This window comes from Triturus cristatus, chromosome 1_2, assembly GCF_964204655.1.
Source record: "Triturus cristatus chromosome 1_2, aTriCri1.1, whole genome shotgun sequence".
NCBI lineage: Eukaryota > Metazoa > Chordata > Amphibia > Caudata > Salamandridae > Triturus > Triturus cristatus.
Genome location: NC_140580.1, coordinates 56,218,982 through 56,244,152, shown reverse-complemented (window position 1 = coordinate 56,244,152; position 25,171 = coordinate 56,218,982). Strand labels below are relative to the sequence as shown.

Sequence of the window (25,171 nt, the reverse complement as noted above, 5' to 3'; positions counted from 1 at the left end):
GATTCTATATTCGTGGAGGTGACAGAGAGAAGAAATTAAGAAGGCTAGAATCTTGTTTTATATTAGAACTAGACACGAGAGCTCCGGCAGGACTGAATATGGAAGAAGATCTGTACACTCATTTGTAAACTCTCTGATAATCTAGTTATCTATATGGGGACGCGCCAAATTCAAATCTGATCTTACTGCCGCCGTGAGGGGAACGACTGGAGGGCTCTAACTCCTAATTCTGTTTCTCCTGATCTCGCCGTGAGGGAAACAGCTTGTGCATCGCCTACATTATCCAGGGGGCCTTGCGAGCTGACGTCGAGCGTCACTAGAGGGCGCAGAGGACAATAAATATTGGGAGCGCCTCCCGCAGCGCTGGACGCGCCAAATTCAAATCTGATCTTACTGCCACCGTGAGGGGAACGACTGGAGGGCTCTAACTCCTAATCCTCCCACCAGTGTTGCTGCCTGTTTCTCCTGATCTCGCCGTGAGGGAAACGGCTTGTGCATCGCCTACATTATCCAGGGGGCCGTACGAGCTGACGTCGAGCGTCACTAGAGGGCGCAGAGGACAATAAATATTGGGAGCGCCTCCCGCAGCGCTGGACGCGCCAAATTCAAATCTGATCTTACTGCCGCCGTGAGGGGAATGACTGGAGGGCTCTAACTCCTAATCCTCCCACCAGTGTTGCTGCCTGTTTCTCCTGATCTCGCTGTGAGGGAAACGGCTTGTGCATCGCCTACATTATCCAGGGGGCCGTGCGAGCTGACGTCGAGCGTCACTAGAGGGTGCAGAGGACAATAAATATTGGGAGCGCCTCCCGCAGCGCTGGACGCGCCAAATTCAAATCTGATCTTACTGCCGCCGTGAGGGGAACGACTGAAGGGCTCTAACTCCTAATCCTCCCACCAGTGTTGCTGCCTGTTTCTCCTGATCTCGCCGTGAGGGAAACGGCTTGTGCATCGCCTACATTATTCAGGGGGCTGTGTGATCTGACGTCGAGCGTCACTAGAGGGCGCAGAGGACAATAAATATTGGGAGCGCCTCCCGCAGCGCGGGACACGCGCGGGCTCGCCCGGGCAAAGCCCGGGCCATGGGCGGGCCCGTCCTTGCCCCTTAGTGGCAGGAAGAGGCTGGGCTGGGCATACTCTCTAAGCTGTTGGTTATGTGCTTGGACTGATATTCGTGACAAGATTCGGTTACAGTGGTATTTGCACCCTTGATGGGCCTATTCATACGTATTATTAGAGTTTGTACTGGGATTTGTTCTATTTAGTGTTTTCCCGTTCTCCGTTTGTAGGTTGTTAAGTTTGTATTAAACGTAAGTGGGTTGTTTATGTTTATGGTGGGTCTTTTGGTACCCATCTTAACATGACTAAGAGGAAGGCTGGTGACAGGGTGGGGGGGACTTTAGACGATTATTTAATCAGGGCAGAGACAGCATTGAATCAAGAGATCCAAGCTGTCGAACGTAGACTTTCTTTAGAACCTGCCTTTTCATTGCCCTGTGCCCAGCCCCCGGTAGTTCTACCTACCTCCACCAATCCCTGTATTGTTGACAGTTCCCCTCCTGTTTCCCTGCTTATCTCACCTACAACGGGGTTTCATGATACGTCCCAGCGTAGTGTTAGTACACTGAGTTCACCTAGGGTTACTACGAGAGCGAGGATGGCGCTTAAAGGGAAAACGAGAGAACCGCCTAGTAAAAAAAGAAAAGTGCAAGGTGCTAGCAAGCAAACTGTATTGATGGCCCAACCAGAGCTTAGAGGGACTCTAGCAAAAGGGAAGGGTTCTGACTCTAAGGGTAGACCACTGACGCAGTCTATGATTCAGCCCCTTCTGGATTCCCTAAGTGCTAGCTTTAACGACCGGCTAGTTGCCCTTATTCAACCCGTTTTACATAGATTAGATCTAGTGGTAGAGAGGTTAGACCTGATTGAAGCTAAATTTAATAGTAGTAAGTTTCCAGATGTAAGGTTACCATCACAGTCGAATGGGGAAATGGCTGATAGCGTAACCATAGAGGACTGTAATGTTAGATCCATTATGACAACTAGGACCCCGGCAGCTAATTTTTCCAGACGGGATGTGAAGGACCAAATTTTAGCAACGGAGGTGGTCTCTAAAAGGGGTACCAATCTCCTTGCTGAGCAAAGCCGGCCTCTACTAGATAATAGGGTAAGAAATGAGGAGGAGGGAGCTGGGGTTCATAACACACTTCCCAATGTGCACCTTCCCCCTGAAGCCACCCCTCACACAATAATCTTAGCAAATGTTCTACCTCTCACTGTTGGGACCCATGAACATTGATCTAACCTTAAGAACAAATCCTTGCACTAACTTGGGAAAAGACTAGGGAACAGTAAGGCCTTGTTTGATGAATTTAAAAGGGTGAGGCGTATTAATTGGATTGGCCAGTCTCATAAGTCCCTACCAGGTGATTGTGTGGTGCTGAGTTTCAGGTCTCCGATACTGGTTGAATATATTCTTGACGTTGTCTCTCAACAGCCAACTGTGCCCAATGTGATTAAAATTCTCCCACTATGTTTTTTTTACAAGCCAGGAAGAACCCAGCCCAAGATGGATTGCCGGGTTTTGCCGAGTATTCCCACATGGTCTATCCAGCCCATTCCAACACTTAATCGTTTTGATATTTTATCGTCCTGGAGGAAAACGATTGACGTAGGGTCAGCTCTCACCATTCCCTGCCGAAAATACCTGGGGTTTCGGTTCCTTTTTGTCGAGTGGGTTCGGATAGTGCCATGTCATCGATCCCCAGAGAAATTCATTGTCTGGCTATCCCCTCCATTACTTCACAGCCTCCTAGGGTCTGTTTAGCTTACCCCTCTAAAGAGTCCTGCCAGGTGGTGGTATCTAGTCCTGCTAGTTCTTTCGTGAAAATTGCTTCATGGAATATTGCAGGCTTGGTATCTAGGTTAGACATACCAGACTGGGCAAGTTTTATTGACGACATAGACATATGGTCGTTTCAAGAGACTTGGGCAACGGTCCCCCTATTTCGTACAGGTTTTTTAAATTTTTTCAAACCAGCGGTCAAGGGCCTTAGGGGTAGACCGATGGGTGGTTTGACCACGTGGGTTCGCCAATGTGAGGGTGTCACAGTGGTAGAGGTTCCGATTGATAGCCCAGATATATTGGTAACTAGGGTTCAATCAACGAAAGGCCTTAATCTCCTCATCATTAACATCTATGTGAGGGGTCTCCCGGGTGGGAGATGTTCTCCAACTTGTTTACTTTTGGAGAGCCTCCTGGGGACAGAAATGAAGTCCATCAATAAGTTAGTGGCTTGGGACTTCAACACCTGTTTTGAGCCTCTGGGTGCGGACAGAGGGGATCTAACCGAGGTTGAGGACTCTCTTTGGGGTGTTCCCCAGGTGGAGCTGACTCCCATAAGGAAATGGACACAAGCTGCCCTGTATATGAAAGGTTTATGTTTAAACATGGGCTTGAGGGCCGTTAATGGGAGAACTAAGTCAGATAGGCTAGGGAGGATGACTTTTGATAATGGCAGAACTGGGAGTCGTATTGACTATATTTTAGTTAACTTGGAGATGTGGCCTCTTATTGTTGATATGGTGGTAACAAGTAGAGTAGAAAGTGACCATAATCCCCTCGTCGAATCCATTAACGATAACAGTTTTACTAGCTCCTTTATGACCGATGATGCTTCTGCATCTGTAGATGTAATTCTAACCAATTATCAAAGAAGGGTGCGATGGCCTAAGATCGCCACAAGTGAGGATACACGGGTTTCAATTAGGAACCTGGTTAGTAATACTATGGTAACACTCAACTGCTTGAAGTCCCAGGAAGAGTTCTACTACCTACAGACAAAGGTAAAGAGATGAGATCTTGTACCTGGTATGAGAAAGATTGTAGAAAGGCCCAAAGTGCCATGATACAGGCCATTAAATCCAGGCTACCTGTACCCATCCAAAAATGCAGGGCTGATTACAAACTCGCCCAATTGAAGGCAAAGCAAAATTGGGATGAGAACCGTTGGAGGGATTTATACCAGGCTTTTGACGGTCGTAATATGGTTCAATTTTGGCACCTTTTTAAATGGGGCAATCGCCCCCTTGATATGCGGCCCACTACTCATGTCGAGCCCCAGCAGTGGGTTGCGTATTTTGAGGAGCAGTTCAAGGTCAGCGATAAGCCCGCTTCTATTACATTTTCCCCTGTATTTGAAACCCCCTTGGAATTTACTCCTTGTGAGGTGAAGTCTGTATTAAAAAGTATTCTGAGTGGCAAAGCCCTGGGACCAGACTGTATCCCCGTTGATTTATTTAAACAAGAGCAAGACGTATGGGTCCCGTACTTGACGATGCTACCTAATGGCCTTGCGGGTGGAGCTTCGGTCCCTGACTCGTGGCTTGGGGCGGAGATATTGCCGATCTACAAGAAAGGCGATCGCTCTGCCCCGGCCAACTATCGGCCGATTAGTCTCATAGATGCAGTACAAAAAATCATAGCTCGCCTAGTACTGGGTCGCATACAGAATTGGATGATCGAAACTAATGTGTTAACTCCCCTTCAGGCGGGTTTTCGGTCCCATATAGGGACCGAGGATCAAGCATTTAGGGTTGTTCTTTTATATTGGAAGGAGGTTTTTCTTGGGGGGGGTAAGCTCTTTGCGGCCTTTGTGGACTTACGGTTATGAGAAGTTCTTTTGGAGATGGGTATGCCTAAAGAGTTGGTGTCGATCCTGGTAAATATCCATGAAAACACGTATGCCCGTGTTCGCTGGGGTAAACCAGGGGAGGTGACGGAAAGATTTAAGGATTCGAAAGGAGTTCGCCATGGGTGTGTGCTTGCCCCTACCCTGTTCTCACTGTTCATTAACAGGGTTATAAGTTATTTTTCTGACCATCCGGTGGACGCTCCCACTCTGGCTGGTATGAAGATCCCCCTCCTCATGTTCGCAGATGATACTCTTTTGATTTCTAAGACAAGACAGGGCCTGCAGTTGGCCCTGTCTCGTTTTGAGTTATTTTGCCATGAACATGAGTTGGAAATAAATGTAGGCAAGACTACGTTTATGGTTTTCCGTGGCCCAAGGTGTGTTAGTGCGCAGGTTCATATGGGAGGTGCCACTTTGGAGCAAACGGCTGTGTTTACCTACTTGGGGGTTACCTTCAGTGAGAATTGTAGCTGGAAGCATCAGTTGTATCTCCTTGTTCTTAAACATGCCCAATTAGGTGCAGCCTTGTTGAAAGAGCATAGTCATTCCTTAACTAAACCTATTGCTCCCCTGATGAAGATTTACGGTTCCAAGATTCTCCCTGCCATTATGTACGATGCCGAATTGTGGGGATTTAGTAATTTGTCTAAACTAATGATTGCACAGAATACATTTCTTAGGTCCGCAATAGGGCTTCCTCAATCAACACCTTGTATCCCATTACTATATAATTTAGGCTTCCAGCCCTTTGAGGACATGGTAAGGTACAGACCTTTCGTGTTTTGGTGACGTCTGTGGACCACACCGGAACTGTCTATTTATGCCAAAGCACTACAGGAAGTTAAAGGGCTTCAGGGTTCACATAGGATTACTTGGTTGACCGGAATTAAAACTTTGTTGATTGATATAGGGATGGGAAATCTTTGGGCTAATCCGGACACAGCTGTTTTCCCTTCGAAAATTGTTCTGAGGGATGCTTACTGGTGCAGGATTAAGGCGAGGAGATTTGCTTCCCTTACGGGTAGTTCTATGACAGTAACGTTTTTTGCTCTTAAGGATGAATCCGCTTATGAAGGATATTGGGACACTATTACGAAGCCACTTGATCGTAAACTGTATCATCGGTTTAGAGTGGGCTCCCTACCACTGCGAGGGCTAACAAAAAGCTGGAGACCTCTTGGTAGTGATAATTGCCCCTTTTGTGTGGACCAGATAGAAACTCTGGATAATTTTTTCTTTTGTTGTCTGGCATATCTATTTCCACGGCGTGTGTGGCTCCGTCCAGTATGCCGATTAATGAGAACTCGTTCTGCACAGGTTGCTAGTAGAATTTTGAAATCTGACACGTCAAAACCTGTAGTTATAGGTGTTGCTAAATTTATTAGCTGGGCTTGGATTCTTAGGACTCGGAAGGTTAAAACCTAACTTGTGTTATATATGTCATTCTGTCGATTTTAATAACTGTTATTTCTATGGCTACAGGGTTAGGTATCATGTGTTTCTTATATTTACCTACTATGTACAGTCATCGTGTTTTAATAATATGCACTTTTAATAATTTTTATTGGTTTTATTATCTACATATGTATTGTTATGTTGATATAACTATTTTATATGAATTTTATTATGTATAGTATGTCTTTTATGATGAAAATCGAATAAAGACTTCTTTGACTGACTGACTATATAGTTGAATTCTGTCAAAAAGCTCCTTAAGATTTTCTGTTTTAATAATTTTAAGTTTTTGTTAACAATTGCACTTTTTTGGTTAGTTCCAGCACTATGTTTACACAATGCAGACATTACTGATATGAACTGCATGTTACAGCCCACTAGGGCACGATAAACATAAGTGGTATCATGTAGATTGTTATAGGACCAGAAGCTAAGCCCACTGGGGCAGAATTTCTTAGCAATACCTATGACTGGAAAAGCATAAGTCGTTTAAATCCCCTATTGGGATGGTAGCTATCATTTTTGCAGATAAGTGCATGATTTAACTGGGAGAATTAAAGCCATACAATATTTGGTTAATGTAGCGAGTAAAGCTATACTACACGGCATGGAATGCAATATGAGAAATGGCTTCTGATAATAACTTATGAAATGCCAAATAATGTTTAAAATGCGGTATAATTTATTTTTTGGTTGACGCAAATAATGAAATTTTAATTGTTTGTAACAAAATATATAATTGATCACATGTTTTTATAAATCATATTGTAAAACTATGAGTCTGTTTTTCATGACATTGTGTTTGTAGTGCATCACGTGGTATGTCACATGCACGGCATTTAAAAATGGTTGATTTCGGCAAAAACTTTATTGGTGAACAAACCTGCTGGGACAGGTGAAACGCGTCCAATCTAATCAGCCGACAAATAAAACCTAATATTTGTCCAAACACGGAGTCGTCAATCCTTTGTTGCAGGAGGAACATAATTGCGACATATATATATATATATATATGTCTCAATGGTACATGTCCAACAAACTAGAAAAATAAAAGCCAGTGTATGTATCAGTTGTTGTATATAAATAAGTATACATTAGACTCAGTGATTGTATGAGTGACTGTATGGATAAGTGTATACTTGTAATAGTGATTTTATAACACACTAAGTATGAGTTATTATCTATATGAATAGATGAAGTGGTGCCATTGTTTGCATAAGTGAGTAGGATGACTTCATAAGTGATTAGGATGTGTGCTGGTGTGTAATGTCGATATAGGTGTATACGTATATTTGAAAGTGTTCTATTGATCATTGACAGCATGTATGAGTGAATCCATAGGTAAGTGATTAGATGTGTGTATAGCTCTAGGAATCACTGAGTGGGTGTTTAGAAACTTGTGTTGGTGTGTCAATGGTTTTAAATCTGGCACTCTGTATTTTACAGTGAGTGATGAAAGGTTATACTAGTGTATGATGAGGTGTATCTGATTGTCATGTGGATGATGCCATCAGTGATGTCATTTGAGATGTCATCAGTGATGTCACTGACCATGTCATGAATGATGTAATATGTGACATCATCAGCAGTGGATTACTGGCGCGCGAGATGTAGTTAGTACAACTAACTATATCGGAGGAATTTCAATGGTTTTGTTCGAGTGAAATGTCCAGCTGTTATGTTATGTTATCCGGATTTGTAGAGTGCACAGCTGCCCGAGCAAAGGGGCGTCCCGGCGCTATAATGGACAAAAGAAACCGGACAACAAGCAGTATCAGGGAACACGACCATAACAGCTCTTACAAGTCCAAAGGAAAGAGGAAGGTTTTGATGGCCTTCCTGAAGACTATCAGTTCATCAATGGCACGGATATGAACAGGAAGAGAGTTCCATAGCCTAGCAGCAAGTACTCTAAAAGAGCGGCCACCGGCCCTGGCCCTCTTAAAACACGGAACAGTGACCAGGTGAAGCCCTGAAGATCTTAGAGGCCGTGGAGGTACATACGGTAAAATAAAATGAACCAATATCTGGGGAGAAGAATGCTTCAAGATTTTGAACGAAAGACAAAGAGATTTGAACTGAATCCTCTGAGCAACGGGGAGCCAGTGAAGTTTATGGATAGTTTTTTTGGCCGAACAAAATCTCGGCAAACCAACCAGAGCCCTGGCGGCAGCGTTTTGAACACGTTGGAGTCTGGAAAGTTCGGCCACATTGGCTCCCAGCAAAAGAGAACTCGCATAATCCAACCTAGACAAGATTGTGGCTTGTACAATATGCTGTCTGGTTGGAGCATCAAAAAATTTGAAAATGGGTCTAAGTCTACGAAGAATCCCAAAACACATGGCAGCGGTTTTCTTCGTGTGGGAGACAAAACTAAGTTTTGAATCTAGCCAAACCCCTAGATTTTTTACCTCGGTGACAGGAAGAGGAGTTGGACCAAGCTCAGACGGCCACCAATGGTCGCCCCAGAGATGACTCTGCCTGCTAACAATGAGAACCTCAGTTTTTTTGGCATTCAATTGTAGGCAGTTATCAGTCATCCAACGGGCCACTGGGCTAATTCCCTCACGAAACTTAGCAGCCTCAAGGTCGGATGCCCCACTTATTGCAACCGCCAGCTGCGTGTCGTCAGCGTAGGACACCATAGTCAGGTTCCAACGCTTGGCGACAGCAGACAGCGGCTGCACATAGAGATTGAAAAGTGTGGGGCTGAGAGCCGACCCCTGCGGAACGCCCTGTGCAATAGGATAGGGTTTAGATTGAAAAGGAGGAGTAACAACCCTAAAAGTACGACCAGATAGAAACGATCGAAACCATTCAAGAGCCATGTTGTCGACACCAGCCTCAACCAGACGATTTAATAAAATGGCGTGGGAGACGGTGTCGAACGCGGCGCTGAGATCCAAAAGCACCAAAGCCGCCGTTTGACCGGAGTCGGCCAAAGTGCGTAAATGATCGACCATTGAAAGCAGCGCAGTCTCAGTACTATGGCCAGATCGAAAGCCGTTCTGTGAAGGATCTAAAATATTTACAGAGTGGAGATGAGTGGACAGGATAGCATTGACATGGGCCTCGGTCAATTTTGCCACCCACGGAAGAAGAGATATAGGACGGTAGTTCTCTAGCTTTAATGGATCCAGGGCAGGTTTTTTTAAAATAGGCATCACCTGGGCTTGTTTCCAACTGCCAGGAACAGAACCTGACGTCAGAGATAGATTGACGAGGTCACATAGAGGAGGGAGACACAATGACGCAGATTCTCTAAATTGGGCGGGTCTAAGAGGGTCCATTGGCGAGCCTGATTTGACTTTCGCCGCAATTCTGTTAAACTCCTCCATTGATAGCTCTGGGAGAGAGCACAAAGACATAAAGGTCTTCGGGCTGGATTTCAGCTTCTCCTGAGGTACAGATGAGCCAGGCAAAGAGCGGTAAATAGCCTCCACCTTTTCTACAAAGAAGACGGCCAAGTCCTCACAATGCGAAACAGAGCAGATCTCAGCGACTGGGGCTCTACTGGCTGTAGGATCTTTAAGCACCTTAAATATTAATTTAGTGGGATTGGTGCTAATGTTAAATTCACGAGAGTAATAAGCGGCCCGAGCTTGACATACCGCTCTATGATACTTCTTGATCTTAACAAGATACAGCTTTTTCCTAGCAGGCAGATATGACTTACGCCAGGCTCTTTCAGCTTGTTTACATGATTTGTTTAGGAGCTGGAGTGAATGATCAAACCATGGGCTAGGTTCAGCACGACGACATTTACTCTCGGCAATTGGGATCATCAGACAGTCTAAGGCTCCAGTCAGCCAGCTACAAAAAAGATCATAGCCCGACTCAACATCGGAAAAAGGGCCAAGCGGATAGAGCCCAAGAAGCCGATGAAAATCTGCAAGCTTGAGTTTTTTCCATGGGCGTCGAAAGGACACAGGCGCAATTGCTCTATGGGGGAAATCCTCAATTGTAAGATGCAACTCTATGAGATAGTGATCAGTCCAGGCGATCGGCCTGGGAGATAGCACTTTAGCCGAGGTTAAGTTGGTAAAAATAGGGTCCAAAATATGTCCACCAACATGAGTGCAATGCTCAACCAGCTGAAATAGCTGGAGAGCCTCCAGATCGGCAATGGTGCTACTGACCGTAGAAGAAAGAGGAGCATCAAAATGAAGATTTAAATCACCAAAAATACTAAAATTGGCAGCCCCTAAGGCTAATGCGCTCGCAACTTCAGGAAGAGATGACCTGAAGGCAGCATCCGGGCCCAGAGGTCAGTAAATAAGTAGCCCCGAAAAAGTAAAATGAGGACTAATAGAAATACGAAAGTGAACACTTTCGCAACCTGCAATATCTAAGGCCTTCCAGGTACATGAATAGCAGGATTTTACTGCAGCCGCAATTCCACCACCTATCGAGTTACGATTATGAGTAAAAATCGCATACTCAGAGGGGAGAGCCAAATTAACCGCTGCTAAAGCTTCCTCATGCAGCCATGTCTCTGACATAAAAAGAACATCGGGAGCTTCCTCCATAAGTAAATTATGGACATCCAAATGATGTCTAACCAGCGACCTCACATTGAGGTGACAAATCTTAACATCATAAGGGACCTGAGAATTAGGCTGCGGAGGAACAACGCTATCAGAGCATCCCAAGGAGGCTGGCCTGTAAGCGGAAATAGGTGCGGGGAGTGGGAGTTTAAAAATACACTTAGGGCACTGAGAAGGGCCGGATAGAGGATGTAACGAAGTAGAGATGCAAGGCGTAGAATCGCGCAAAGTAAGCAGTTCCAGTCTGGAATACATTCGTAATAAACAATCCCAAAGCAATACCGAGAAACCAAAGATCACTGCCCTGCCCTAGCCCTGATTCGGCGTGGACGAGCGCAGACGGGCAGGACTCTGGCACGACTCAGGCACAGAGAAGGCGTCCCCACTGCGCGTATCCGCTGCGCGCTTGAAGGACTGGTTTAAATAGGGTGTCCGCGTGTGTAGAAGACCGCTAGACCGCTCAAAATGGCGGCCCCACACGTCCCAAACACCACTCCAAAATGGCTGCCTAATCCCCCTACTAACTGCCACCACCAGGACCGGACCCGCTAAAACAGCGGTGAAACAACAAATTTAAATGCAGGTAAGAGGGAGGAGGGAGAATGCCCTATATTAAGAATAAGGAAAAACAAATTAAATCAAAACGTAAATACTAAACTAGGTAGTTTAAAATACAAGCGCGAAGCGCCTTCGCTGCAGAGCACAAAGCGCGAGTCCTTAAAATGCTCAGGTGAGCCAGGTTACCTTGTCCAGGCTGACCCCCTTGAAGTACCGCCTTAAATAGGGTGTCCGCGTGTGTAGAAGACCGCTAGACCGCTCAAAATGGCGGCCCCACACGTCCCAAACACCACTCCAAAATGGCTGTCTAATCCCCCTACTAACTGCCACCACCAGGACCGGACCCGCTAAAACAGCGGTGAAACAACAAATTTAAATGCAGGTAAGAGGGAGGAGGGAGAATGCCCTATATTAAGAATAAGGAAAAACAAATTAAATCAAAACGTAAATACTAAACTAGGTAGTTTAAAATACAAGCGCGAAGCGCCTTCGCTGCAGAGCACAAAGCGCGAGTCCTTAAAATGCTCAGGTGAGCCAGGTTACCTTGTCCAGGCTGACCCCCTTGAAGTACCGCCTTAAATAGGGTGTCCGCGTGTGTAGAAGACCGCTAGACCGCTCAAAATGGCGGCCCCACACGTCCCAAACACCACTCCAAAATGGCTGCCTAATCCCCCTACTAACTGCCACCACCAGGACCGGACCCGCTAAAACAGCGGTGAAACAACAAATTTAAATGCAGGTAAGAGGGAGGAGGGAGAATGCCCTATATTAAGAACAAGGAAAAACAAATTAAATCAAAACGTAAATACTAAACTAGGTATTTTAAAATACAAACGCGAAGCGCCTTCGCTGCAGAGCACAAAGCGCAAGTCCTTAAAATGCTCAGGTGAGCCAGGTTACCTTGTCCAGCTAACTATAACACCCCTAAAACCTATGGTTTTTTCAGTGAATTTCTAAGGTTTTTTAAATGCTAATTCCTAACTATAACATGCCTGAAACTTATGGTTTTTTCAGTGAATTTCAAAGGTTTTTTAAATGCTAATTCCTAACTATATCAGGCCTGAAACCTATGGTTTTTTCAGTGAATTTCAAAGGTTTTTTAAATGCGAATTCCTAACTATATCAGGCCTGAAACCTATGGTTTTTTTCAGTGAATTTCAAAGGTTTTGTAAATCACAATGTTTAATGTATTAATTGTTATACTGATTGTTTTGATACTGATTTACTACATTTTTTAAACTATTTATTTTTAGATATTTTATTTTTTTAATAACATTATAATTACATTATACATTACAATACAAAATATACTTTCTCAGAATGAATTACTTTAGTTTAAATACTTTGCAAATAGGCAATAGACTTTTAAGTACAGTAGTTACAGTTGTTACAATGGGCAACACAATTTCAAACACAATGCAACATAGAGCTCAATGTGAATTTCTAGTCAAATGCAATTAGTTACTTTATGGATTACTTTTCTACCCACAGGACTGGATCCTAGATTCAGTCCTTGGACAGATCTTGCACACAGTTGAGTAAAAGCATTTTGGTTACAGCAGTGATTTTTAAGGAATATTATTGTATTTTAAAAGTTGACACTTGGAAATTTTTTCACATAGAATTACCACTATTATCCTATGGCAGAAAATTCACTAAGCAGGTAAGTAGTGTTATCGTTACTTTTTCTTACTCAGTGGTGGATCCTGGATCCAGCACTGGTGAATCTCCTGTAAACAGTTGAAAGAATGTGTTTAAGTCATACAGACGATTGTTTAGGAATATTTTTAGTTTGTGAAAATAGACACTTAGAAACTTTTCTGGTGAAAACCACACAATGGATTCCTATGGAAGGAAATACAAGTTACTGGTAAGGATGCTTAGAATTACTTTTCAGGGTCAGTGCTGGGCTAAAAGATGCAGCACTTGGTTCTCTCCTGATAACAGGTGAGTAAATCGGAATTCATAGTTCGGCTGATTTTAAAGGAATATTTGTGCGTTGCAAAAATTGACACTTAGAAACTTTTCTGCTGAAAACCACACAATGGATTCCTATGGAAGGAAATACAAGTTACCGGTAAATACGCTTAGAATTACTTTTCAGGGTCAGTGCTGGGCTAAAAGATACAGCACTGGGTTCTCTCCTGATAACAGGTGAGTAAATCGGAATTCGTAGTTCGGCTGATTTTGCAGGAATATTTGTACGTTTCAAAAATGGACACTTAGAAACTTTTCTGGTGAAAGCCACACAATGGATTCCTATGGAAGGAAATACAAGTTACTGGTAAGTACGCTTAGAATTACTTTTCAGGGTCAGTGCTGGGCTGAAAGATGCAGCACTGGGTTCTCTCCTTCTAACAGGTGAGTAAATCGGAATTCGTAGTTCTGCTGATTTTAGAGGAATATTTGCACAATGGTGAAGGAAGGGGGGGGCCTGAGGTGACATGTGTGCAAACACGCCCTGTGGCACATTTTAAGTTGAGGAATTAATTCCTCTTCAATCCTGAGGTCCCCTGGGGGCCAACTAGTCCACCAGGTACCTCCAGTATGCGCCAGGGAGCTGCATTGCAGAGAGGTGTTCAGAGGCCAAGCCCCTTTTTACAACACTCTGCAACGCAGCTCCGTGGCGCTTACTGGCGGTACCTGGTGGGCTAGTTGGCCCCCAGGGGACCTCAGGATTGAAGAGGAATTAATTCCCCAACTTAAAACGCGCCACAGGGCGTGTTTGCACACATATCAACTCAGGCCCCGCCCCCTACCTTCACCATTGTGCAAACGCACCCATGGTGTGTTTTAAGTTTGGGGATTAAGTCCCTTTGAATCCTGAGGGTCCCTGGGGTCCAACTAGCCCACCAGGTACCTCCAGTAAGTGCCACAAGGCTGCGCTGCAGAGAGGTGTAAAGGGCCGTGGCCTGGAGAACTTCTCTGCAACGCAGCCCTGTGGCACTTACTGGAGATTCCTGGTGGGCTACTTGGCCCCCAGGGACCCCCAGAATTGAAGGGGAATTAATTCCCCAATTTAAAACGCGCCACAGGGCGCGTTTGCAGAGTGTGCTTGTGAGGGAACGGGGCCTAGGGACGATTGCGTCTTTTTTATTTTTTGAAAGGGGGGCTGTGTGGCCCCCCCTTCCTTTTACTTTTTTGTGGCCCTGGGGACCCCATCCCCCAGGGCCTAACCACCAAATTTATATAAAAAAAAAATTACGGGAAGGGGGCCACGTGGCCCCCCTCCAGTGGCCAACTCCGGCCCCGGGACCCCATCCCCGGGGCATGGCCAACTTTTAAAATCATTTTATGGAGGGGGGCTGCGTAGCCCCCCTCTTCTGGCCACTTAAGGCCCCGGGGACCCCATCCCCCGGGGCTGGCCATTAATTCTTTGTTTTTAATCTTAATGGGGAGGGGGTCCGCGTGGTCCCCCTCCCGGGCCACTTATGACCCGGGGACCCCATCCCCTGGTGCCTGGCTCTCGTTGGAGACCGTGGGGGGGTCCCCAATCCCCCTACGGTCCCAGCCGGCTCCCCGCCTCCTGCAGGAGCCGGCATTGCTTTTCCACATGGGGAGCAGCTAACATGCTGCTCCCCATATGGAAAAGCAATCTGCTTTGCTTCATTGAAGCGAGAGCAGGTTTCCCTACTCTCGCTTCAATGAAGCAAAGCAGTTTGCAATGGCAGGGTGGGAGCCGCGAGGCTCCCGCCCTGTCATTGCAAACTACAGTGTCCCGTGGGTGGGCCCCCCGGGACACTGCAGGAGCCGGCCCTGGGGATGGCGTTCCCCAGGGCCTAGACAAGGCTCCAGGAGGGGGGCCACGTGGCCCCCCTCCCACATTTTGACAAAGCCCCGGGGGGTGGTGGACACCGGGGCTGGGGGGCCTGAGAGCCCCCCCACCCAATGTTAATAAGCCCCGGGGGTGGCAGTGTGGGGGGATTGGGACCCCCCACACTATTTTTTTTAAATGCCCCTGAGATTACCAAAGAAGCGCGGCCGAAATTCGCGCTGAATGCGCAAATCTCGCTGTTTTTTAAAAAAAAAATGTAATGCTTTTTTTGGCCCTGGGGGTCCTTGTGGGACCCCCTGAGCAGGCCTGGGGGGTCAGGGTGTTTCTACCCTGCCCCCTTTTCGCGTTTTGCACGTTTGTTTCTTAGGTTTCTTGTGCCTCGGTTCTACCGAGGCACAAGATGGCTGCCAACACTTCCTGATTTGGAGTGTTGACAGCCAATTAGAATACAGCTCGTGCACGGCAGGGTGCGCGCTGGGTGCGCATAGGGTGCGCGGATCCTCCGAGGCCATAGATATATATGTACTTTTAAATGTCATTTTCTCAGGAACTACTGAAAGGATTTACACCATTTAAGCAAAAGCCACGAGTCCGAACTAAGGACTACCTCTTTGCCAAATTTGGTGTAATTCCGTTCAGCAGTTAGGGCTGTAGCTGCGGCTAAAGGTCCTATGGGAAATTGCATGAGGAAAATGTGTTTTGGGACCCCCCTTTTTTCTCGGCCCCTGCTTAACGAATCACCATGAAACTTTTAGGATAGGAGCGGACTGGAGCTGGCCAAAAGTTTGGAAAATGTTGCGTAGATTCATCAATCGGCGCCAAAGTTATTCCAAATAGAATAGTGTGGATTTCCTATGGAAAAAAGGTCCTAACTATATCTACCTACTGGCGACTATATATAAATGTATAAAAAAATGTATAATATATAATATATATAATATATAAAATATATAATATATAAAATATATATATATATAACTATATAAAAAAACACCTCCACTTTGCTGGGGGCCCCCGGTCCTGCAGGGCGGGCTCATTACAAGGAATGGAGATCCTGGGTCTATGCGGATTTGGCACGAAAAGTATGAGCCCAACATCGACTTAAAGAGCAGATGACTTTATTCGTCACCATCACAGACAGTCCTCACTGAAAGTCCTCCTTACACGTTTTGGCGTCACTGACGCCTTGATCACAGGTGAGCGCTTTATTTCAAAACACAGTGGTCACGTGCCTGTAGTGGGGTACCACAGGCCCCAGAATGCACCAAATAAGTCATTAGAAATGTACACCGAAAATTCTGTTTTTGCTTAATAGCGTGATTTACTTTTAGTGTTGCCGTAATTTTCATAATTAAAAGTGCATCCACATTATTTAAGTACTGCTGTATGCAAATTACTGTCCCGCAATGCTCATATTTGTGCTGCTTCTGCTTCTGCGATGTTGCCAAAGAGAGGTTTCCCTCTCTCATCTCCCTTACTCTTCTGCGGTCACCATTTTGCTGCGGTTGTCCCTTTTAGCTGGCAATCGTGGGAGAGCGGTCCATGCCCCCTCAGTAAACATTCAAAAAACACCTCCACTTCGCTGGGGCCCCCGGTCCTGCAGGGCGGGCTCATTACCAGGAATAGAGATCCTGGGTCTATGCGGATTTGCCACGAAAAGAATGAGCCCAACATCGACTTAAACAGCAGATGACTTTATTCGTCACCATCACAGACAGTCCGCACTCAAAGTCCTCCTTCTACGTTTCGGCGTCACTGAAGCCTTGATCACAGCTGAGCGCTTTATTTCAAAACCCAGTGATCACGTGCCTGTAGTGGTGTACCACATGCCCCAGAATTCACCAAATAAGTCATTAGAAATGTACACCGAAAATTCTGTTTTTGCTTAATAGCCTGATTTACTTTCAGTGTTGCCGTAATTTTCATAATTAAAAGGGCATCCACATTATTTAAGTGCTGCTGTATGCAAATTACTGTCCCGCAATGCTCATACTTGTGCTGCTTCTGCGATGTTCCAAAGAGAGGTTTTCCCCTCTCATCTCCCTTACTCTTCCGCCATCACCATTTTGCTGCGGTTGTCCCTTTTAGCTGGCAATCGTCGGAGAGCTGTCCATGCCCCCTCAGTAAACATTCAAAAAAACACCTTCACTTTGCTGGGGGCCCCCGGTCCTGCAGGGCGGGCTCATTACCAGGAATGGAAATCCTGGGTCTATGCGGATTTGCCAGGAAAAGAATGAACCCAACATTGACTTAAAGAGCAGCTGACTTTATTCGTCACCATCACAGACAGTCCGCACTCAAAGTTCCCCTTATGCGTTTCGGCATCACTGATATGCAAAAAAGAAGAATAACTTTGGCGCCGGTTGACGAATTTGCGCGAAATTTTCAAAACAAATGGGGCTCTCCGTTCAGCTCCTACCCTGAAAGTCTCGGGGTGATTCGTCAAGCGGGGGCTGAGAAAAATGGGGGGTCCCAAAACGCGTTTTCCCCATGCATTTTTCCATAGGACATTTAGTCGAAGGTACAGCCCGAACGGCTGAACAGAATTACGTGAAATTTGGCAGAGAGGTAGCCATAAGGTCAAGGAAGTGGCTTTTGAAGGTCTCGTGTAAATCTGTTCAGTATTTCCTGAGAAAATAGCATTTAAAAGCATATAAATATCTATACGCACGCACCGTGCGCGCACTGTGCGCGCACCCTGCCGTGCGCGAGCGCAATTCTGATTGGTTGTTAGATGTCGGTAAACATTCGAATCGGTCGAAACCAGGAAGTGTCGGCTGCCATTTTGTCTCTCGCAGTCTGAGGGGGTGAAAAACAAAGGAGGAGAACGTGAAAAGGGGGCAGGGTGGACAGTTCCTGACCCCCTAGCCTTTGTCAGGGGGTCCCAGAAGGACCCCCAAGGGCAAAAAAAAGATTTTATTTATTTTTCCAAAAATACACGGAGTGCGCGCACTGTGCGCGCACACTGAAAAAACAGACTTAAAAATTTTAACAAATTTTTTAACAGAAAATTAAGCGAGGTTCGCGCACCGTGCGCGCACGCTAAAAATCCCATAAAAAAATAAATACATACATAAATTAGCATTTTAAAAACCTTTGAAATTCACTGAAAAAACCATAGGTTTCACACACGTTATAGTTACGAATTAGCATTTAAAAAACCTTGCAAATTCACTTAAAAAACCATAGGTTTCACACATGTTATAGTTAGCTGGACAATTCACTCGTAAAAAACCAATGAAATTCCCCCGTTATAGTTAGTGCAGGCAACTATAACTCACGCGACCGCAATCCTCTGCTGATGACGTCAGATATTACATCACTGATGACATATGTGTCTTTCTGAAAAATAAATATTTGTAATATATGTATAGCTAAAGATTAATGGAAGAAGACATGGGTAAATAAGTGTCTAAATACAGTGATGTAATATCTGACGTCATCAGCAGAGGATTGCGGTCGCGTGAGTTATAGCTATGGTTTTTTCAATGAATTTGTACGGTTTTTTAAATGGTAAGTTATGTATTTATTAAAAAAAAAAAATTCAGGTTTTTCACCGTGCGCGCACCGTGCGTGCGCTGTGGGCACTCGGTGCGCTTCGCGCACCGAGCGCCTACGGTTCGCAGTGCGTGCCGTGCGCGCTGGGTGCGCGCACCTCGCGATTAAAAAAAAAATAATAATTGTTTTTTTCTACCTTGGGGGTCCTTCTGTGACCCCCTGACCAAGTATAGGGGGTCAGGAACTGTCCACTCTGCCCCCTTTTCACGTTCTCCACCTTTTTTTTTCTCCCCCTCATACTGAGAGAGACAAAATGGTGGCCGACACTTCCTGGTTTCGACCGATTCGAATGTTTACCGACATCTAACAACCAATCAGAATTGCGCTCGCGCACGGCAGGGTGCGCGCACGGTGCGCGCGTATAGATATTGATATGCTTTTAAATGCTATTTTCTCAGGAAATACTGAACAGATTTACACCAGACCTGCAAAAGGCACTTCCTTGACCTTATGGCTACCTCTGTGCCAAATTTCACGTAATTCTGTTCAGCCGTTCGGGCTGTAGCTGCGACTAAAGGTCCTATGGAAAAATGCATGGGGAAAACGCGTTTTGGGACCCCCCTTTTTCTCGGCCCCCGCTTGACGAATCACCCGAGACTTTCAGGGTAGGAGCTGAACGGAGCGCCCCATTAGTTTTGAAAATTTCGCGAGGATTCGTCAACCGGCGCCAAAGTTATTCAAAATAGAATTTTGAGATTTCCTATGGAAACTAGTTTGTAACTATAACTATCTACTGGTGACCGCCAGTAGATTATATATATATATATATATATATATATATATATATATATATATATATATATATATATATATATATATATATATATATATATATAAAAGAAAAAAATATATATATATATATATATATGTATATATTTATATTCATGAGAAATCCTAGGCAACCCCAAATGGAGACGAAAGGAGTGGCACACCAGGAGACTGCACAATTAATTTTATTGCACACCAAAAGTAAGACGACGCGTTTCGGCATGTAGCCTTTTTCGAGTGATTTTACATACAACAAATTCCTTTAGAAATAGGAGTCAGAGTTCATAAACATGAAAGACATACTCTGTGGCGTCACTATGAAGTTTCAATCAATAACAATGATACATTTTTACTTTAAATCATTCAATGAAATAAAATAAAATAAAATAAAACATCTAATTCATTGTATATAATGTCAATCATTTCTGAAATCATGATTTAACCTTATCATTTTGCGTGGGATCTAGTTTCAAACTGTAAAATATATTTCTCACAATTGCAAAACATTTAGCAGTAGAAACTCGCAGTTGAGATGTTTTTATTGCATTTCAAGTTAATAGCTTGTCTATTCTTGTGGCTTTATTTTTAGATAGATACTTTCGTACTAATCCTGGGAATGATAACTCAACCTCAATCTGGTTTGTGGCATTCACTGATAATCAATAAAGTTAATTCAAATGAAAAAACAATCATACAATGTAACCATATCCCACCGCATAATAAATGCATTGCGGTTTCATAATCAATCTGCTTATAGCTTGTTTTTTCAACCCTTTATAGTAGACACTGTTGATCCCTCCGTAATGCGGGAAGAATTGACGTGACTGCCCCACAGTCAGTTTAGCAGAGAAAACCCATACCCGTAGAGGTGGCAACAAGTAACAGAAAACATTATGGGTAATGTACCCTTCCTACTTGCTTACATTTAACCTGCAGGTTATGTACCTTGTACTGCTACTACCTTTCTTTCAACATTAGGTTATGTACCTTGTTACAAACACTCCGCTACAGACTCCATAAAGGAACCACTGTAAACTGGTGCAAAGGAAAAGTGAATGGAAAAGGATTCTCAATAACCGTGTGATTAATTGCTAGGACAAGTAGAGGTTACAGATGTCTCAATTTTGACAAGGACTCTCTATGAAACACAGATATGTACCTCAACTGCTCAATGGCTTTTATCGAAGTACAGTGTGAACGGTTAATCTACTTCGGCTGCTCAATGGCTTTGATCAGAAGTAGAATATACCCAGTTAACCTAATCCTATGGTCTAGCATTAAAAACAGTGACATAGTGTTACAACTAATATTAAAATTAAAACTGAAAACAGAGAAAGGATTTAAACTAGCAGCCAATGGGTGTAGCTAATTCTTCGCTTCTATTCATTCCATTCGGAGTCTTCGTATTCAAATCAATTATATACCTCGACTCAAGGACTCGGAGGTCCTTCTCCCTATCTCCTCCTCTAATGTGGGGGAGTATTCTGTCTATTCCAAAGAATTTAAGGGAACTGCTGTTGCTTTTATGTTTGTCTGAGAAATGCCGGGCTACTGGGTAATTAAAATCACAGTAAGTCACGGCATGAAGATGTTAGAAAATTCATTGTTTTAGTGGGAGTTTAGTGCTGCCTATGTACTGGAGTTCACAAGGGCACTCCAGGACATAGACAGCAAAATCACTGTTACAATTAATGAGTTTTTAGATGTTTCTGGTGGTGCCTACTGTTGTTCTGTATGTCTTGCAGTTCTTGCACGCTTTACACGCGCCGCATGTTACAAACCCTCTAGGAGGTGGTAACCATTCTGTTCCATCCACAGCTGAGGGGTAGCTAGACCTTTAATCCTTTAAGGATTTTGGTCGCCTATAAGTCAGTTTAGGTGTTTTTCCTATCTGTTTGCCTATCATTTGGTCGGCCACCAAAAGGCAGGGTAGGCCGAGGCAGAGGTCTAAAAAGAGGAAAAGCAAAAGAAACAAAAAAAGACTCAAAGTAAGCAAAAGAAGGGGAGGAAGAACACAATACAAACAACATCATATGGAGGACTCCTTAGATAACAAATCTATAATTAATCTATTGGCCAACCACTCTCAGGGGATGAACTATTGGTCCTTCGTCTGGGTCTCTCATTCTGCCCCACAAATGATTTAAACTATATTGATAAAAGAATTGACCTGTTCCTCTTCATTTGCAAATTGAAACTGATGAAACTTACAATATGATGATCGGCTCCGGAACATCGCCAAAGTTATGTGACGCAAGAATGGCAAGAATGGCAAGAACTGCAAGACATACAAAACAGCATAAATCCAAAACAAAAAAACAAATCAAATACAATATATGAATATAATCACTGATAAAATTATAATGAATAAAATACAATATTAGCTATTACAAAGAACCTAAAATATTTATTGTTTTTTTAAATAAAAATATAAATGATTTATAACATATTCAATATGTAATTCATAAAATACAAATAGTTCAAAATATACACAAATGAATGTAAAAATACAATTTTAAAATAACAGAGCATTTTCTTTTTTGTTTTTTTCAACAAAATTATATATTATTTGATAAATGATTAAAATATTACAAACAATATCAGTAAAAATCATACACAAACATTTCAATTCTTTTTAAAATATCTTAAGGGGTGTGGCCAAGTTGGCGGTGAGATACGACGTGTTCTCCTGTCCCTCCCACCAACTGTCCGCTGGCGCACCGGCCCTGGGCCACCTACTGCCGTCACATGAGCAGGGCAGGAGGGGACCGGTCGCAGCATTACCCTCAGTGATCTGGGACCTCTCAAGAAGGCGATTTTAGGGCACAAAATGGCCACGGAGTGTGGTGCGATTGCACCCGATGGTCGCGGCCGCGGACCACAGGGCCTGGCGCTGCAAACCCTGTTCCGCCGTGCGGAGAAGACTTGGACGAGAATGGGGTGAGAGGAGCAGGCTGTGGCGGATCGCCCGTTCTCCCCCTTACGGTTTGTGTTGGCACATTGCAGGGGAGAGCTCCGCTCGCGATGCCTCTGCAGCGCGGCCCGGAGAAGACGGGCCCGCCATCTTGCCTCGAGGGTCAGCAGAGCGCTAGCCTCGCAGAGGACGGAGAGGCCTGATCCCAGCAGTCAGAGACTGTGGGCAGCTGCCGAGGGCACTTGGCCCTCATGAGGAGAGTGCCAATCTGCTCCAGTCGCTGACACATGGGAGACCCAGGGGGCAACGAGGAGGCTCCCCACACGGCCCCATCTTGCCAACACAGCGGGGGAAGGTGACAGAGATCACACCTGGAGGAGGGAAACGCAGGCCTTTATATTGGACCCAACGGCTCCACTTTCGGTGCCTCATTCCGGAGTGCAATGGTGGCGGGGGCCTGGGGACCTAGCGCAGTTGCCGTTAGAGGAGGCTGCTGAGGGTGGGTCCCGGTGAGCAACACAGGCAGCCCGGCTAGGTCCTGGTGCGGTTTGTGGTGCGCTGTGTGGCCCCCCGCTTGACCTTGGTCCCAGCTGGGCAGCCCCACAGCAGGTGATCCTAGGGGCCCAAGTGGACACTGACCGACTCCCATGGGGCAACCTGCAGGCCTGGAACTTGTTTGAGACCAGGGCCCACAACAGCACCACCTATGACGCCACGCAGCGCCCCCGACACACTACTCCCTCTGGGACGAATACTGCAATCCCGGGCGGTGGTGGTCTAGGGGCCACGGGGACAGTCTGAGCACACCCCCTCCACAGGTAACAAAGGATGGAGCCTGCTTCCCGCCAGACCAAGGGGGATGAGCGAGTGGCTCCTCTAGTTGTCCTACATCCCTACACCATATATCAGACGCCAGTGCTGGGGTTGAGGGTCATCGCCACTGATGCACAAGCCACTGCCCGGTCGGTCCGGCGGTACCTTGTCACTCGGTCATTGAGGCAATCTATGGGCTGCCCAGACAGCTACACACTCAGAGGACTCCCGGACCAGTGCCGAGCGGTGCAGTTTCCTCACGGTGAATACAGTCCCACTACGCAGGAGCATGTCAACTACTCGGGGGGGGGAAAGACAAACCCTTAAGGAACTTTTTGCCCGTGCCCAAAGCGGAACCGCAGCAGAATCTTTAGTGCTGGGGGGCACAGCCCCCTCACAACTGGCCAAGTCTATGGAGGAATCGGTGACCCGGGCTTTTCTGCAGTCCCTCTTCTCCTCCCTGCGCTATGATCTCCATACTCTCAAGCGGGATCTCACCACAGAAATACAAGATGTCTGCAAGGACATGGATAGCATCTGGGAGCGTGTCGTAGCATTAGAAGATAAGAGTGACAATAAAGATTCTGAGGTAGCTGCCCTACAACAAGAGGTCATCTGCATCCATGACCAGCAAGTGGATCTACAGTCGCATCTTGAGGATCTAGAGAACCGCTCTCGGCGCCATAAGATTAGAATCTGAGGGATCAAAACCAACATAGAGGCTGGCGACATCTTCAGGTATGTGAAAGAACTTTTCAACCACATCCTGGACGCAGAGCTCAAAATAGATAGAGCACACAGGGTGGGCCCTTCTAGTCCCGACACCACCCACATCAGATATACTAGCTTGTGTCCAAGACTTCCGCACCAAGGAGGAGATCCTTCGCAAGGCTAGAGCACTGCACCCGATCACATTTAGGTACCAGAACCATGTTCTCTATCAGGACTTTTCCGCACTTGCGCTCCAGAAACGCAAGGTCAACATTGCATATTCTTGGGGTCATCCATTTTGCCTCATCTTCCACCATGACTGCAATATTTACCAACTTCGCTCCTTGTCGGAGGCAAGTCAGCTGTTAAGCATAGACATACCAGACGACAGCGACGGTAGTGATAACTCGGAGTCCCAACCGAGATGGAGGCGACAGAGGAGACAACGCCGACCCAACCGGCCGGATCCTGAAGAAATCAGGAACAAGCCATGTTGGACGCCCTGCCAGAAGCACTCGCCAGGTCGCAGGCTTCGTGAGCGGCGCCTGGGTCACTTGTTTGCTGCCCTGTACGCTACATTCCGGGTGGTCGATGGGGGAGGCTGGGAGTCACCCTCGTACGCAACATTACCCCTGTGAACATGACTTCTGGTCTTCCATGGAAGACGGACTGCATTCTGGTCTACAGACCCGTTTAGGCACCTGGTGTGCCATGCTTTTGAGGAACTTTCTTCTTTTTCTTTTCTTCCTTTACACTTGGGCTTCCCTGTCCACAGCAGCCTGTGCTTTGCAATGCCAGCACGGTCGCACCGTGTGCACCCTACGGATGCCCACTAGACGCTACACTCAGTTTCCTCCTTCCTTAAAGGACAGGCTGCAGTTCAGACCACAGACCCTCTTAGGCACCCTCAGGGCTGTGTTTTTGAGGGACCTCTTTCTCTTTCCCTTCTTCCTTTATTCTCTGGGATCCCTGTCCACTGATCCCCGAGTCTTGAGATATCGATGTAGATGCAGCGGTCGCACATTGACGATGCCTATCAGACACTATATTCAGCTCTCTCCTCCGCTTGGTGTGCTTCTTGCATGGCCCGACTGTTTGATGCCACCTAACACTCTCAAAGTCCTCACGCTAAACGTGAGGGAACTCAACAATCCAATCAAGCGCCGGGCAATCTTATCATATCTAGAAAGTACCGGTGCTGACGTCTGCCTCTTACAAGAGACACATCTGCTGCCCAAAGACTGTCATCGGCTTAAGTCCTGTGCTTTCCCCACTCACCTCTTCTCCTCTGGGCCCTCCGAGACAGCAGGGGTAGCAATACTGGGTTCTCTGACATTTAGAGGGAAGGTGTTATGAAAGGAGGCCGAAATCAAGGTCA

General features: G+C 45.6%; 1 protein-coding gene across 1 annotated transcript in view; it reads right to left on the bottom strand.

Annotated features, from left to right (window-relative positions):
- The window catches only part of LOC146866765 (kelch-like protein 33), a 203,358-nt gene that overhangs the window by 167,096 nt on the left and 11,091 nt on the right, over positions 1–25,171 (bottom strand). Inside the window, exon 3 of the mRNA XM_085601225.1 lies at positions 21,567–21,633. The gene's annotated coding sequence lies outside the window, so the exon portion shown is untranslated. The remainder of the gene's footprint in view (positions 1–21,566; positions 21,634–25,171) is intronic.